Source organism: Ambystoma mexicanum, chromosome 1p, assembly GCF_040938575.1.
Source record: "Ambystoma mexicanum isolate Mex_15411 chromosome 1p, UKY_AmexF1_1, whole genome shotgun sequence".
Classification (NCBI taxonomy): domain Eukaryota; kingdom Metazoa; phylum Chordata; class Amphibia; order Caudata; family Ambystomatidae; genus Ambystoma; species Ambystoma mexicanum.
The window spans coordinates 70,190,404-70,203,405 of NC_090921.1; positions in this window are offsets into that span (position 1 = coordinate 70,190,404).

Below are 13,002 nucleotides of genomic sequence, written 5' to 3' on the forward strand. Positions count from 1 at the left end.
ATTGACTAAACTGCTTAAACTGAATACACCTGGAAATGGGAAAAAGAGCAGTCTGAGGCAGTGGCTAAATTAAAGGAATGTCTTGTAAAGGCACCATGTTTAGCATATCCCATAAAGGACAGGGATTTCTTTATAGAAATAGGTTTCTCTGAACATTGTATGTCAGCAGTGTTATCACAAAAACATGATTTGAATCACAAAACCATTGCATATGCAAGTAAGGCATTTTCCCAAGTTGAAATTAAATTCAATGAATGTGAAAAGGCCCTATTAACCGCTGTGTGGGTGCTACATTTCTGCCCCATTGTTCAGGGAGAAAAGTTGATTATTGAGACAAATCATCAACCTTTGCAATTTTTAGAGAGTAAAAGAATTAGGTCAGGTAATTTAGCGCAGTCCAGAATCACTTCATGGACGCTAGCATTACAGGGTTTACCTGTAGAAGTGAGATATGGCCAAAATAAAAAAAGCCCAATTGCTCAAGGTTTAGTAGATTTACATGACTGTTCACTGAACCAGTATCAAATGAAATAGAAGTGGAAACTAGTTTGCAGGAATTTGAACAATCATCACACAAAGCTTTTGATGAAAAAACATGCAAGGATTTGCCAACTGTATATGTTGATGGTTGTGCCTTTCACATTGAAAATGAAAGTGATAAACAATTAGTGTCAGGAATAGGGAATGTCTGGTTGAAGTGTGAAGGTGTCCGGAGTATAGGGATGAGAATTGGTGCTAGGAGCAGTCAGGTAGCGGAATTGGCAGCCATTTATAAAGCAATTGCTACTGCAGTTGATAATAAATTCAGTGAAATTGTCCTGGTGACTGATTCTGATTACGCACGAAATAGCTTTGTGGAATATTTACCTGGCTGGAATGTGAGAGGCATGATTACATACAACAAAAAGCCACTTAAACATGGAAAAATGATACAAGCCATAGACAAATTGGTGTCAGAAAATGATTTAACAATATACTGTAGGAAAATTCGTGGGCATTTGAAAACTCCAGGAGAGGATAAGGAGGGAAATGATAAGGCAGATCACCTGGTTAAACTTGGGGCTGTGTTGGGAGAATTGCTACCTATTGAACATTTACTGGGTGAAATACAAATTGATGCAGTAACACGTTCTAAAGCACCAAAGGAGACAGATCAACCAGTGGTACAGTGGAGTTATGATACACCAGACAAGATCTGATTGAGGCACAAAAGAATGATCGAATTTTGGGAATCTATTATAATCATTTGATAGATCCTGAAAAAAAACCTTTAACAGAAAATGATTGTATGGGAAAAGAAGAGTTGAGGGTGCTATTAAAGACGAATAAGACTACAAGATGGACTCATGATTAGAGAGTCCATAACAGGACAAATATAGTGGGTGGTACCCCTTTCATTCAGAGGGTTAATGCTACACCATGTGCATGATGCTATAACTGCAGGCCACAGAGGCTCACAGAAAACAATGGAAATACTAAAAGATTATGCTTACTAGCCACATATGTCCCAAGATGTGGAATTATATACTAGAGGATGTCTAGTATGCGCCCAATTTAAACCTGCTTCACCAATGCATAGAGCTCCATTAATGAAAAGAGGCCTAACTCTTCCATGGTCAGATTTGCAAATAGACTATGTAGGGCCTGTAAAGAGGTCGAGCAGGGGGAACTGGTATATTTTAAGTGTGGTATGTTTGATGTCAAAGTGGATTGAGTGTATTCCTGCACCAGATTGTAGTGCGCAAACAGCAGCCACATTGCTGGTGAACCATGTGTTTTCAAGGTTTGGGTTGCCACAAAGAATAGAATCAGACAGAGGAAGTCATTTTACAAGTGCTCTAATGAGTAAGGTATGGCAAATACTGGGTGTGAAGAGAAAGCTACATATCACATATCGGACGGAGTCTTCAGGTGGAATTGAATGCAGCAATAGGTCTGTTGTGGACATTTTAAAGAAATTTGTGGCAGAAGCAGGTTCCAGCTGGGATTTACGCTTACCTTTGGTTCTGATGGCAATCAGATCAACTCCTGCCAAAGCAACAGGTATTAGCCCTCATGAAGTTTTGACAGGTAGGAAAATGGTGTTACCACAACACCTGCTATACAGGACACATGAGCAAACACTTGTGAGCGCATCCACAGTTCATGAATAAATTGGTGAACTGAGGAAGCAATTACAACAGGGATTTGCTTTTGTACAGAAAAATTTAGAAAGAGCTGCTGACAGTGCAAAGTCATATTATGATAAAAAGACGCCAGTAAAGGAATATTGTGTGTGCGATCAGGTGTATAAATTTCATTTTGGAAAAGGTAAACAGAAAAATTCCAAATTTCTAGCAGCATGGCAGGGGCCATATCGAATTATAGATAAGGTCTCTCCTGTGGTCTATAATATTTTGAAGACTGAAGGTGAAACAGCAACAGAGCAGTTTGTTCACGTAAATCAAATAAAACCATATCACCGTAAACATGAGATTAAACAACTTGAGCGTGTAGAAGCAGATAAAGTCCCTTGAACATAAAAAGGTAAAGTGAATGGGTCTAGTCAATAGTAATGGCAGAGAAGTTAAATAAAGATGGTTGAATATGATAATGGCACATAAACACTGTAATATATGTATATATATATATAAAAATGGAGGCTAACATTTATGGAATTGGTGTGAAAATGCATTAAATATTGAATGCTGTTTTATGTATGTTTTTTTTCTCTTTAACCTATGTTTAATTTCAGAAAGCAAGAGGAAAAAGGGCGAAATATTTTACAAAGCATGTTTTATTTTTGGTGAAAAGGTGAAGTTAGTATTGTGCTATGTACTTAATTTATTTATTGTCTATTTGATTTAGAATATTAACATATTTGTACTTGGAGGACAGGGGACCACAGGCCACGGGAGACGATGGAGTCCTGGAGCCCACGTGGAAGGATTCCAGAGAAGCCCCGGAAGGGGGCGAAGATCAAGGCTGCAAAGCGATCAGCATTGAAGATGATGCCGACAATATGGATAATTATGTTGATGTTCGGAGGGAACTTCAAAAATTCCGAAGCACAGGTTGTCATTGAACCTGGACCAGCATCTGGTATTGTGGTAGAAGAAGCATCAGGATTCATCATGAGTGATAGAAGGATGATTTTCCAGAACATTTATATACCATTGAATCCTGATATTTTGATAGAAAAACATTTTAACAACACTGGAATTAAAGCTGAGCAGACTAAAGAGTGGCTGGAAATAAGAAAAGAGGACGCTAAGCAGTCAATAAGAGATATATTGATGCAATTGGATAAAACATTTGTGAATTCAGCAGACATTAAGAAGAGGAGAGGAAAAAGAGGTGCAGTGATGCTTACGACCTCATTGGTAATGTCTATAGTTGGAGCCATTATAGGTACCACGATATAAACAGCCAATGCCATTTCAGTAGGGAAGCTGAGTACTAAAGCACAACAACTGAGTGTTGACCTAGAAATAATACAAAAAACATTAGAGGGGTTAAGAGGGGGATTGGATGAACAAGTAAGGTTCATAAATGAAACTGCGATCATATTGAATGAACAAGCGGATGTGATGCAACGGGCAACTAAGCTGACTATTAAGCATGACAGAACACTTAGTGAGATTTTGAATATAATAAGTCCTGTTGATAGACTATTAACGAATTATATGAGAGAAGTTCAAATTGCAATTTCACAATTGATTCAAGGACATATACATTGTACTTTGTTTCACAGGATATTATTAATCAAATGATAGAAAGGTTGACTAGGAGGGAGATTGTTGTGATACAGGTAAAAATTGCATTTGAAATGGGTAATGCAATGCCATTATATGTGGACTTGGATAGGCTGGAAATTGGGATCTTACTATGCATGCCATATGTAGCTCCTGAACTTATTTATCAAACCAAGTGGGTACACAATGTGGGATTTTGGCAAGAGGACAAATTTATTAAGATTAAGACTCCAGAAGTGGTGGCATTTCAGTCATGGGAGCCTGAAGTTTACTTGATACCAAACTTGGAAACGTGTGTCAAATTTAAAGAACAAAATTATATGTGCCCAGGTAAACCGTTTGTTCCTGATGCTACAGACGCTATTTGTGGTTTGAAATCTGACCCAAGTATATCAGAAGGATGTGAAGTGATCATTAGCAATATGGGGAGTGAAGAATTAGCATAGACCAAAATGGTCAAAGGTAAATGGTTGATCAGCACCTGTTTAAAAAACCTGACAGTAGTACACTTAAATCATGGAACATATGTGGTTAAACAGGTGAAATATAATGTCTTTTACTTACAGGTTCCAAAGGATACAATTGTGTCGATTGGAGGATTAACATTGTTTCATGTTACGAATGACATTTGGGAAAGCCAAGTAGAAAATATTGAATTTTTTCAAAGGGATGCATTTCCAATAGACCCGGACCTAGAATTCTTATTGAATCATAAAGAGAAACACGTAGTGAAAATGAATCTAAGAAAGAACAACATTACGGTTAGTAACCTGGGTATAATAGAAGTGGAAAGATTTAGTTGGGGAACCTGGGGGGAACGCTCTATAGTGGGTTTAGCTGTCCTGGTGCTAATAATGGGAGGATGGTTGTTTGTTTTATCAGTAAAAATGAAGATGTTGCTCATGTTAGTGGCTATAACGGGGAGAGAAAGATATCCCAACACGCATACATTTAAAATAAAAGAAGAAAGGGACCAAGTTGAATTTCTTCCAATTGTGGCTTGGACCATTGCCAAAATTTTCAGAAAAAAGGAGGGGATATGTAGGATTATTTAGCGTGTTTTTGGAGTGCAGCACCACTGCATGAGATCAATGTATTGCTATAATGCGGTACAAGCGATTGCACCATTTTTCAAGCAATTGCACCATTTTTTTTTCTCCTGAAATGCCTCCGTGCAGGAGACACATTAGAGGATTAATGAACTAACATAATTAACAGTACTAACATGATCTTAATCAAATAACATCATAATGTGTTCTCCAGTGCAACATGAGGTGGAAAAGACAGGCTCTGAAAGTCATTTAAACGTGCACTTGGATTCATTTTTTTTTTCTCTGTTCACTGTGTTAGCTGGATGCAAAATCTGCATGCCAGGAAATGAGTAGATACAGTTTCTAAACCGTATAAGCCAAGCCATTGTTAAAAGAGGGGGATAGATTATTGTGCATTTTCATTGGTGACACGTCACCTTAAGGGCTGTAACAGAGGTCTCTTGGTACATTTCAGGGAGGAAGAAAGGCAGAGGACATTTTACACAGCTCCGGAGAAGACCTGGCTGGAGTTTCTATGGGGTTTCCTGATTGAGAGGTGCCGTCCCAGTCCATTGCTGACTTTCCCAGGCTGAAGATTCCAGGCAATAAGCACCGGCTTGAGAAACCGCAGATCAGAACTGCATGTCCTCGCTGGGGTGCTTTGAAGGAAAGCCTTGAGCCATTTAAAGAAAGCGACCAGTCCGGGGAGTTCGCGTGATAAACAGCTACAACTTTCTGGTCTCTGGAAATAGTTTCACTAATGTAAATAAATTAGTGATTATACCACATGTTATTGTATTTATGGAAGCATAGCTCACTGGTGTAGATAAATCAGTGATAAAAGCCACAAGTGGCATTCCATATGAAAATGTGGTGTTCTTGAATAATGTAGAAGCCTGAGGCCTCTAGAGATCACAAGAACAGTCTAAACAAAAGAAAGGGGTTTTGTATGTTGGGGTCACAAATAAAACAAATAAATTATGCTCATCACTATACCACAACGAAATGCATACCAACTAAATGTATCCGTGTACTGAAATAATGCATATCCACTATATTACTATAATACCAAACCCAATCTGAATGCAAGGAGTGATTATTGTTGAATTACTTTATTTTTGGCGGTAAGAAAATAACGCTAGGCCCCAAATCTACACAAAATACCCTACATGCCTGTGAGACTGAGGAGCAAAAGCAGAAGCTGAAACGGCGTTTTTGAAATTTCAGGATATCTTTGCCATGGATTCGTACAACTGTGGACGCACAGAGCTACATTCACCTTCCATACCTATGGATCCTGAGATGGCTCCAGTGTTTGTGAAGCAATACTGGTTGCCTCTTGCTTCTAAGGATGTCACTCACTGAGATTATTAAGAACACAGTGGCCAATGGAGACTTTGCGCAGACCTTAGGGAGTTAAATAAATGGGTTCACATGTCAAGATGGCCCCTTTCCTACATCAATCAGGGACTGGCCCAGATCCAAGGGTCAAAGGTGTTTTCCACCATTGACCTGACCAACAGTTACTGGACTGTACCCGTGAGTAAGGAAGACCAGTAAAAGCTTGCCTTTTTTTTGTTTTGTAGATGGTTTACAAGAAACCTTTACAAAATTTAAAAAATTTGAATACAAAATGTCATAAAATATCTGTTTCCAATTCTAATTAGAATAAAAACTAGGTGTTTTACTACCGATCTAACTTTGTATTTCACTTAGTAAAAGATCTAAACTAAAATCCCGTTTATGCATTTGGACATTCTTAGGAAAGGCACAATGATCAGGAACATAATTTTACCATTTAAATATTGAACAGTTATTTGATTCAGTGATCTTACTATTTCATCAATTTGTCCATTCAATTACCATGCATTTCCAGTTCAGACTCAATTATTTTTAAAAATCGCCCTAAGGCAAAAATCAGAGACTTGTATTTATTTCATCATTCTGTTCCAGAGAAATTCCATTGCGTCCACAAAAATCAACACATATGAATTCCATCAGTATATTGGTTCGAGACTCCTTGAAATGTCTACATTCTAAGATCAAATATTTTAGGGTTTCGAGGGTTATTTCCCCAATTCATTATCCTTTCCCTTGTGGCAAATTGGTTCAGTTTAAAGCGTAGATAATACATACGTAGATAATACATACGCGATACTTGACAAGGAAACATTGCCACATAGGTGCCGGTGAGATCTCTTCTCTGAATGAATTTATCATATTCCCTATATGCAGAAATTGCTTCCACAGTGCATGTCCAATCATGTTCGAATAATTTTTTCTTAACAAATGCAGGTCTGAGGCATAGATATTCGGGTAGGACACCTAGTTCTTTCAATAAGTGTTGCATTCTCATATGATACTTCATTACTGAGTTATTATATTCAGTTGATATGCTTTCTTGATAGTCCTGGTATAGAAAATTCCTATGCGGCTCTATCATTTTAGCATGATTTGAAAGCGAACGCCATTTACTTCTACATGCCCGCTACCCTACACTACATTTAGATCTAACGCTCTCAAATGGCTGCATAACAATGATATGTAACGATATTCACCCTTATCTATCTGATCACGTTATACATTGTTATTACGGTATTCCTCTGCGCTTACCCATCTTGCTCCTATATGTACTGTATCACCTGTATCATTTGTTGTAAGTTACCACTGTTTTGTAATAGCCTGTGTCAGGCATTGTAACTAAGTTTCGAGTCTACTTGTATTGTTGCGCCCAGCTGCCCAAGGGCTTGGAGCGCATTATCAAATAAACAAACAAACAAACAAACAAATGAGAGTGACACTAATTAGCTACAATTAGGTATTGCTAATGAAATGCGTAATTCTACGTTCATTATTCTCCCCTGCAATATATCCGGTTGCTTGCTCATATCATACACACACATGTCAAGAGTATGTGGGATCACAGGCTCAACTTTCAGATTCAAAAAATCAAGCATTGGTCGTAGAGAAAATTTGCAGTATTTGGAAAAGATCAACTTCATTTGGCTAAGAAGAGGCCAAGATTTCAGTTTAAGTCTATCATACCACAGACTAATAGAGGATGCAATGGAGACAAAATAGCCTAAATATATGGTCCCCACAGAGGGTGTTAAATAAGCACTATTCAGTTTCCAACTATATTGTTTAAGGTTTTTCCCGGTATTAAAGACCATGATAGTAGTCTTGTTTGCATTAGGTTGTAGGTTGTGAGCATAAAAAAATTCTCAAATAGCTGCATTTTAATTTGCAACCTTGCTGGTGTTAGATCAAATAAGATAATATTGTCGGCGAATGCTAACCAGTGCAGCCTCAATGTTCCAAGTCTAACTGCAAAAACCCTAACCTCTTCCCAAATCTTTTCCAAATCACAAAAATAGAGATTGAACAAGGAGGCAGCCAAGTTACAGCCCTGTTCCAAACCAGTTGCGTGCATATTTGTTTGTCATCACTCCAGCAATTGTTAATCTTATCATGTAAGCAGTGTTAGAGTGAAGATGAATTAACCTATAGATCAAAGACCCAGGTATCCCAAAAGAGACAAGCTTTACCCACAATATGCCACGTACTACCGTATCGGAGGCATTAGACATGTCTATGCATGCCATGCAGATTGGACCAGTGCCTTTGTTTTTAGTTTCAGCAAGTATATGAGATAATATTGTCACATTAAGCGAGGTACCCATACCTCATCTGAACCCTGTTTGGCATTTTGAGTAGATATCATTGAGTTAGATATATTTTTCCATTTCGTGCAAAATAAGTATGGCAAAAACCTTTTCAGACATATCCATTAAGGATATTGGTCTATAATTTCCCGGATTACTTGGGTCACCTTCTTAGAGGTTTGGAAAATCAGATCATGCTTAATTTTCTAAACACCTGCCCAAAATACCTGCTCAAGCTTGCCTTTACCTTCGGGGAGCAGCAGTACCAGTGGACCCGAACCCTCTTTGGACACATAAAGTCTGCCAATGAATGTGATGTATTCCTACATAATGCCATGCCCGACTTGGGCGAAAGGGGAATATAGACTATGTAGATGATGTCTTAATCAAGAGCTGAACTGTGGAGGAACACATAGCTGAAATACGCTATGTTCTGACCCAGTTGCAGAAAGCCAGAGCAAAACTATCCTTCTAGAAGGCACAGTGGTGAAAGACCCACGTGAACTTCTTAGGGCATAAAATCATTGTGAGGGTCTCAGTCCCGAGGCGAAAAAGGTGGAAGCATTATTGAAATTAAAAGACCATTCTACTCTGCAAGAACTAAAACGCCTTCTTGGACTCACTAATTATAGTATAAAGGTAATTTAAGACTACACAGAGGTCACACAACCACTTATTAAAGACCGGGGTCAAGTGGTAGTGGGGTCAAGAACAAGCTGAAGCAGTAAAGCAACTAAAGAGAAGCCTTTCCCAAGCACCTTGTTTGGCCTACCCCATAAAGAACATGGAATTCTTCTTGGAGACAGGGTTCTCAGATACTTGCTTAATGGCAGTTTTAAAACAAAAGCATGACAAGGTCAACAAAGTAATCTCGTACTTGAGCAAGACTTTGTCATCTGTGGAGGAAAACTTCAACGATTGTGAAAAGGCACTCCTGGCAACGTTGTGGGCATTGAAGAATTACCGCCCGTTCACCCAGGGGGAGCACATCATTGTTGAGACTCTTCACCAGCCCTTGCAATATCTCCAAAGTGATCGAATCCCAACAGGGAAAATGAGTAATTGCAGAATTAATTCCAGGATTCTGTCCATGCAAAGCTTTCCTGTGGAGGTCAGATGTGGCCAAAGCAAGAAGCGCAAGGTTTGGCTGACTTGCATTACTGTGCTCAAGAAAAAAGTGTTGAGGACAAAAGTCTAAAGACCAAAGACAATATGGAGGCATACCTTACTTCCCTGCACACAGTCTATGAGGAAGACACATGCCATGGGATACCCACAGTTTAGTGGATGGGTAGTCCTACCATGTTGATAATCACAGGGAAAAAGAACTAGTGGCTGCCATTGGGAATGCATGGGTGAATGATGCCCCAGAACCCTCTGCTGGGTACAAAATACATCCCCAAAATAGTCAGGTAGCAGAGTTGATGGAGGTAAATCCAGCCATCCTCACTGCCGTGCAACACCAGCTCAAAGAACTTGTCAGGAATGGCACTGTGTCAAGAGTGGCACAGGGCACCCCGGTAGGGTTTGGGTGGCTGTGCTGAAGTAAGGTAGCAGATAAGCACACACAGCAGGAAGTTCAACAAGAAAGAAGAGTAGGAAACTATAGCTGGGAACCAAAAGGGGCAAAAGATACAAGGTACAAACAAACTGGATTCCCTCTTGGGGTGTATGCTGAAATGGGAAAGAGTGTTCCACGAACCTTAGGAAACTCCAGCCTTCTGCACAGATTGCTATAACAGAGGCCCACGCTGTATGCTCATGGCTGGGAACAACAGCAGTGGGTGTCTGTAACACTGAAAACGCGACAAGGGAGGGGGCAGAGGTTGCCTGCCGGAAACCAACGGGCAAGCTCTGTACAAAGGGATTACATAAGACACATAAGAAGACAAGAACAGAAATATTCAGCGAAAAGGAAGTCAATGAGCAATCTAGTAGAACGAAATGAAGGAAAGGCAGTTAGACTGAAGTAGATAACCTAAGGTGGAGTACAGAGGACTCAAGGAAGAGAACAAGTGAGCAGCAGTCAGGAAAACAGAAGGGCTGCAATGTAGGAAGTAGGTCTGCAGTCAAGAGTGTCACTAGGTACAGGCAAACTGTAGTGGACTGCGGAGGACTGTAGTAGGCTGCAAGGCAGGGAGTCCAGAAGAACAGGACAGAGAGAGATTAGTAGCAGGCGACAGACAGAGCCCAAAAGAATAGGGCAGCGAGGTAGGGAGCCCAGAGGAGCAGGGCTGTAGACAGCTAAGTGTAAATCAGGCTGTGAGTCAGAGGAGTGTAGCAAGCCCCAAGGCAGGGAGCCCAGAGGACAAGGGCTGTAGGCAGAGGAGGGAGCAGGCTGCAAGGAAGGAGCCCAGAGGACAAGGGCTGTAGGCAGCGAAGAGGTGCAGGTTGCAGGGCAGGGAGCCCAGAGGACAAGGACTGTAGGCAGCCGGAGTGAGGCAGGCTGCAAGACAAGGAGCCCAGAAGAGCAGGGCAGCAGGGCCGCTGACTGTAGAGGGCTGCAGAGGACTGCAGAGGACTGTAGTAGGCTGCAAGGCAGGAAGCCCAGAGGACAAGGGCTGTAGGTAGAAGGCAGCAGAGCATGATCTGCTGCAAGGCAGGGAGCCCAGAAGAGCAGGGCAGCAGGGAGTGAGCACAGAGGAGCAGGGCCACTGACTGTAGAGGGCTGCAGAGGACTGTAGTAGGCTGCAAGGCAGGAATCCCAGAGGACAAGGGCTGTAGGTAGAAGGCAGCGGAGCGTGATCGGCTGCAAGGCAGGGAGCCCTGAAGAGCAGGGCCGCAGGGTGTGAGCCCAGAGGAGCAGGGTCACTGACTGTAGAGGGCTGCAGAGGACTGGAGTAGGCTGCCAGGCTGAGAACCCAGCGGAAAAAGGTAGGAAGCAAGCAGCGGAGCGTGATCGGCTGCAAGGTAGGAAGCCCCAAAGGGCACAGGCGGGGGCTGGAAAACAGCAGAGCGTGATCAGCTGCAATGTAGAGAGCCCGGCAGGGCAAGGGCGGAGGCTGGAAGGCAGCAGAGCGTGATCAGCTGCAAAGTAGAGAGCCCGGCAGGGCACTGGATCCAAAACAGGGAAATGCAGCAACAGGAACAGCAAACAAAGTAGAGGGTCAAGGCAAACAGGAGCGGGGAGATCTCAAGATGCAAAACACTGTGCTCCTGCAGGCAGCTGCTTATATACAGCCCTGCCCTGTTCTGAGGCAGGCTAATTGACAGCACCTGGAGCAGCACACCTGAAGACAATCTGCCTCTTCCCTCTCTGGTCCTGAGCAGGTGGAAGCAGCACTGGCCGCTAGGGGTTCAGGGGATTGTGGTCCCAATAACGATGAATGAGAATAGCCATGAATTGAGGACTGTAGCAAGGTGCATTGTGGTAAATGTAGTTAGTTGAATAAAATAAGAAAGAACCAAAGTTGAGCAAATGGAAATTAAAGACCAAGGCGTGAATAGGAGTTGTTCAAAGAGTATTGGGAGGATAAATGAGTACCAAGTAGTCCATGATGGTTGCCAATGCGTGTGCCAGCGGCGCGGGCATGACAGTATGCCCCTCTCCATGCCCCTCTCTGGGCCCCCTGAAGACGGACCAACAAGAAGAGCACGTCCAAGGCCTGTCACACCGCGAGAGAGTCTTATACCAAAAAGGCACATCATGAAGCACCAAAAACTGTTTAATGCTGCAAGGTGAGAGTCTTGAAGGGAGGAGACATTACCAATGTTTCAAACCTTTGAGGTAGAATTCAGAAAAGACAACTTCTTAGGGACCCAAAACCCAACAGTGCGTTCATGAACTGAGGAACTATGGAGATGTGCTGCAGGCTCCATGGCATATATTGCTTTGAAAGAAGTGGTCTTCCTTAGGACTGGCAATGGTACAGCGCTGAAAGGTGGAACCAGAGATTCAGCTGTAATGGTTGCTCTAGGACGGTCGTCCAAATAGTCAGAAGCAGACATGGCAACTTTAAGATTTGCGACAGAGACTTCAGGAGTAACAAATGTTGCAGGAACTCCATGAGTTGTAGGGAGACCAGGAATGGCAGTAGAAAGTTCAGATGCTGTAACAGCTGGAAGTATATGTGTCACAGGAGCAGAAGCGGACAGGGACGCAATTGAGACTGATGGCGTCATGACTGGTAGTTTAGGTGCTGCAGAGGCACCAACAGGATCTACCGTAGTTGTAGCCTTAATAGGAGAGCTTTTAACTGGCTTTGCAACAGGTACTGTCCTTACAGGCAGAGAGGAAGGGGGTGCTTCGACTGCAGTAGGAATGATTTGAGATGCGTCATCAGTAGTAGATTCAGGAGTACTAGCAGGAGGAGCAGCAGAGATTGGGCTTGCAGATCTTGTAACAAGTAGCATGGTGGATGTAGGACCAAGAAAGGGTAAGCCTTCCGAAGGCTGGCCTGTAAAGTCTTGTGTGCCCAAGTTGATAAATGGATCTGGGGTATTGACAGTAGGCAAAGTTGGATTCCAGACAGGTACTGGGTATGTTTCAGGATCTGACTCATGGTCAGGAGTGCCAATGTTCATAGAAGCAGAGTACATCTCAGATCTGGTCACTTCAGTAGAGGCTGTAAG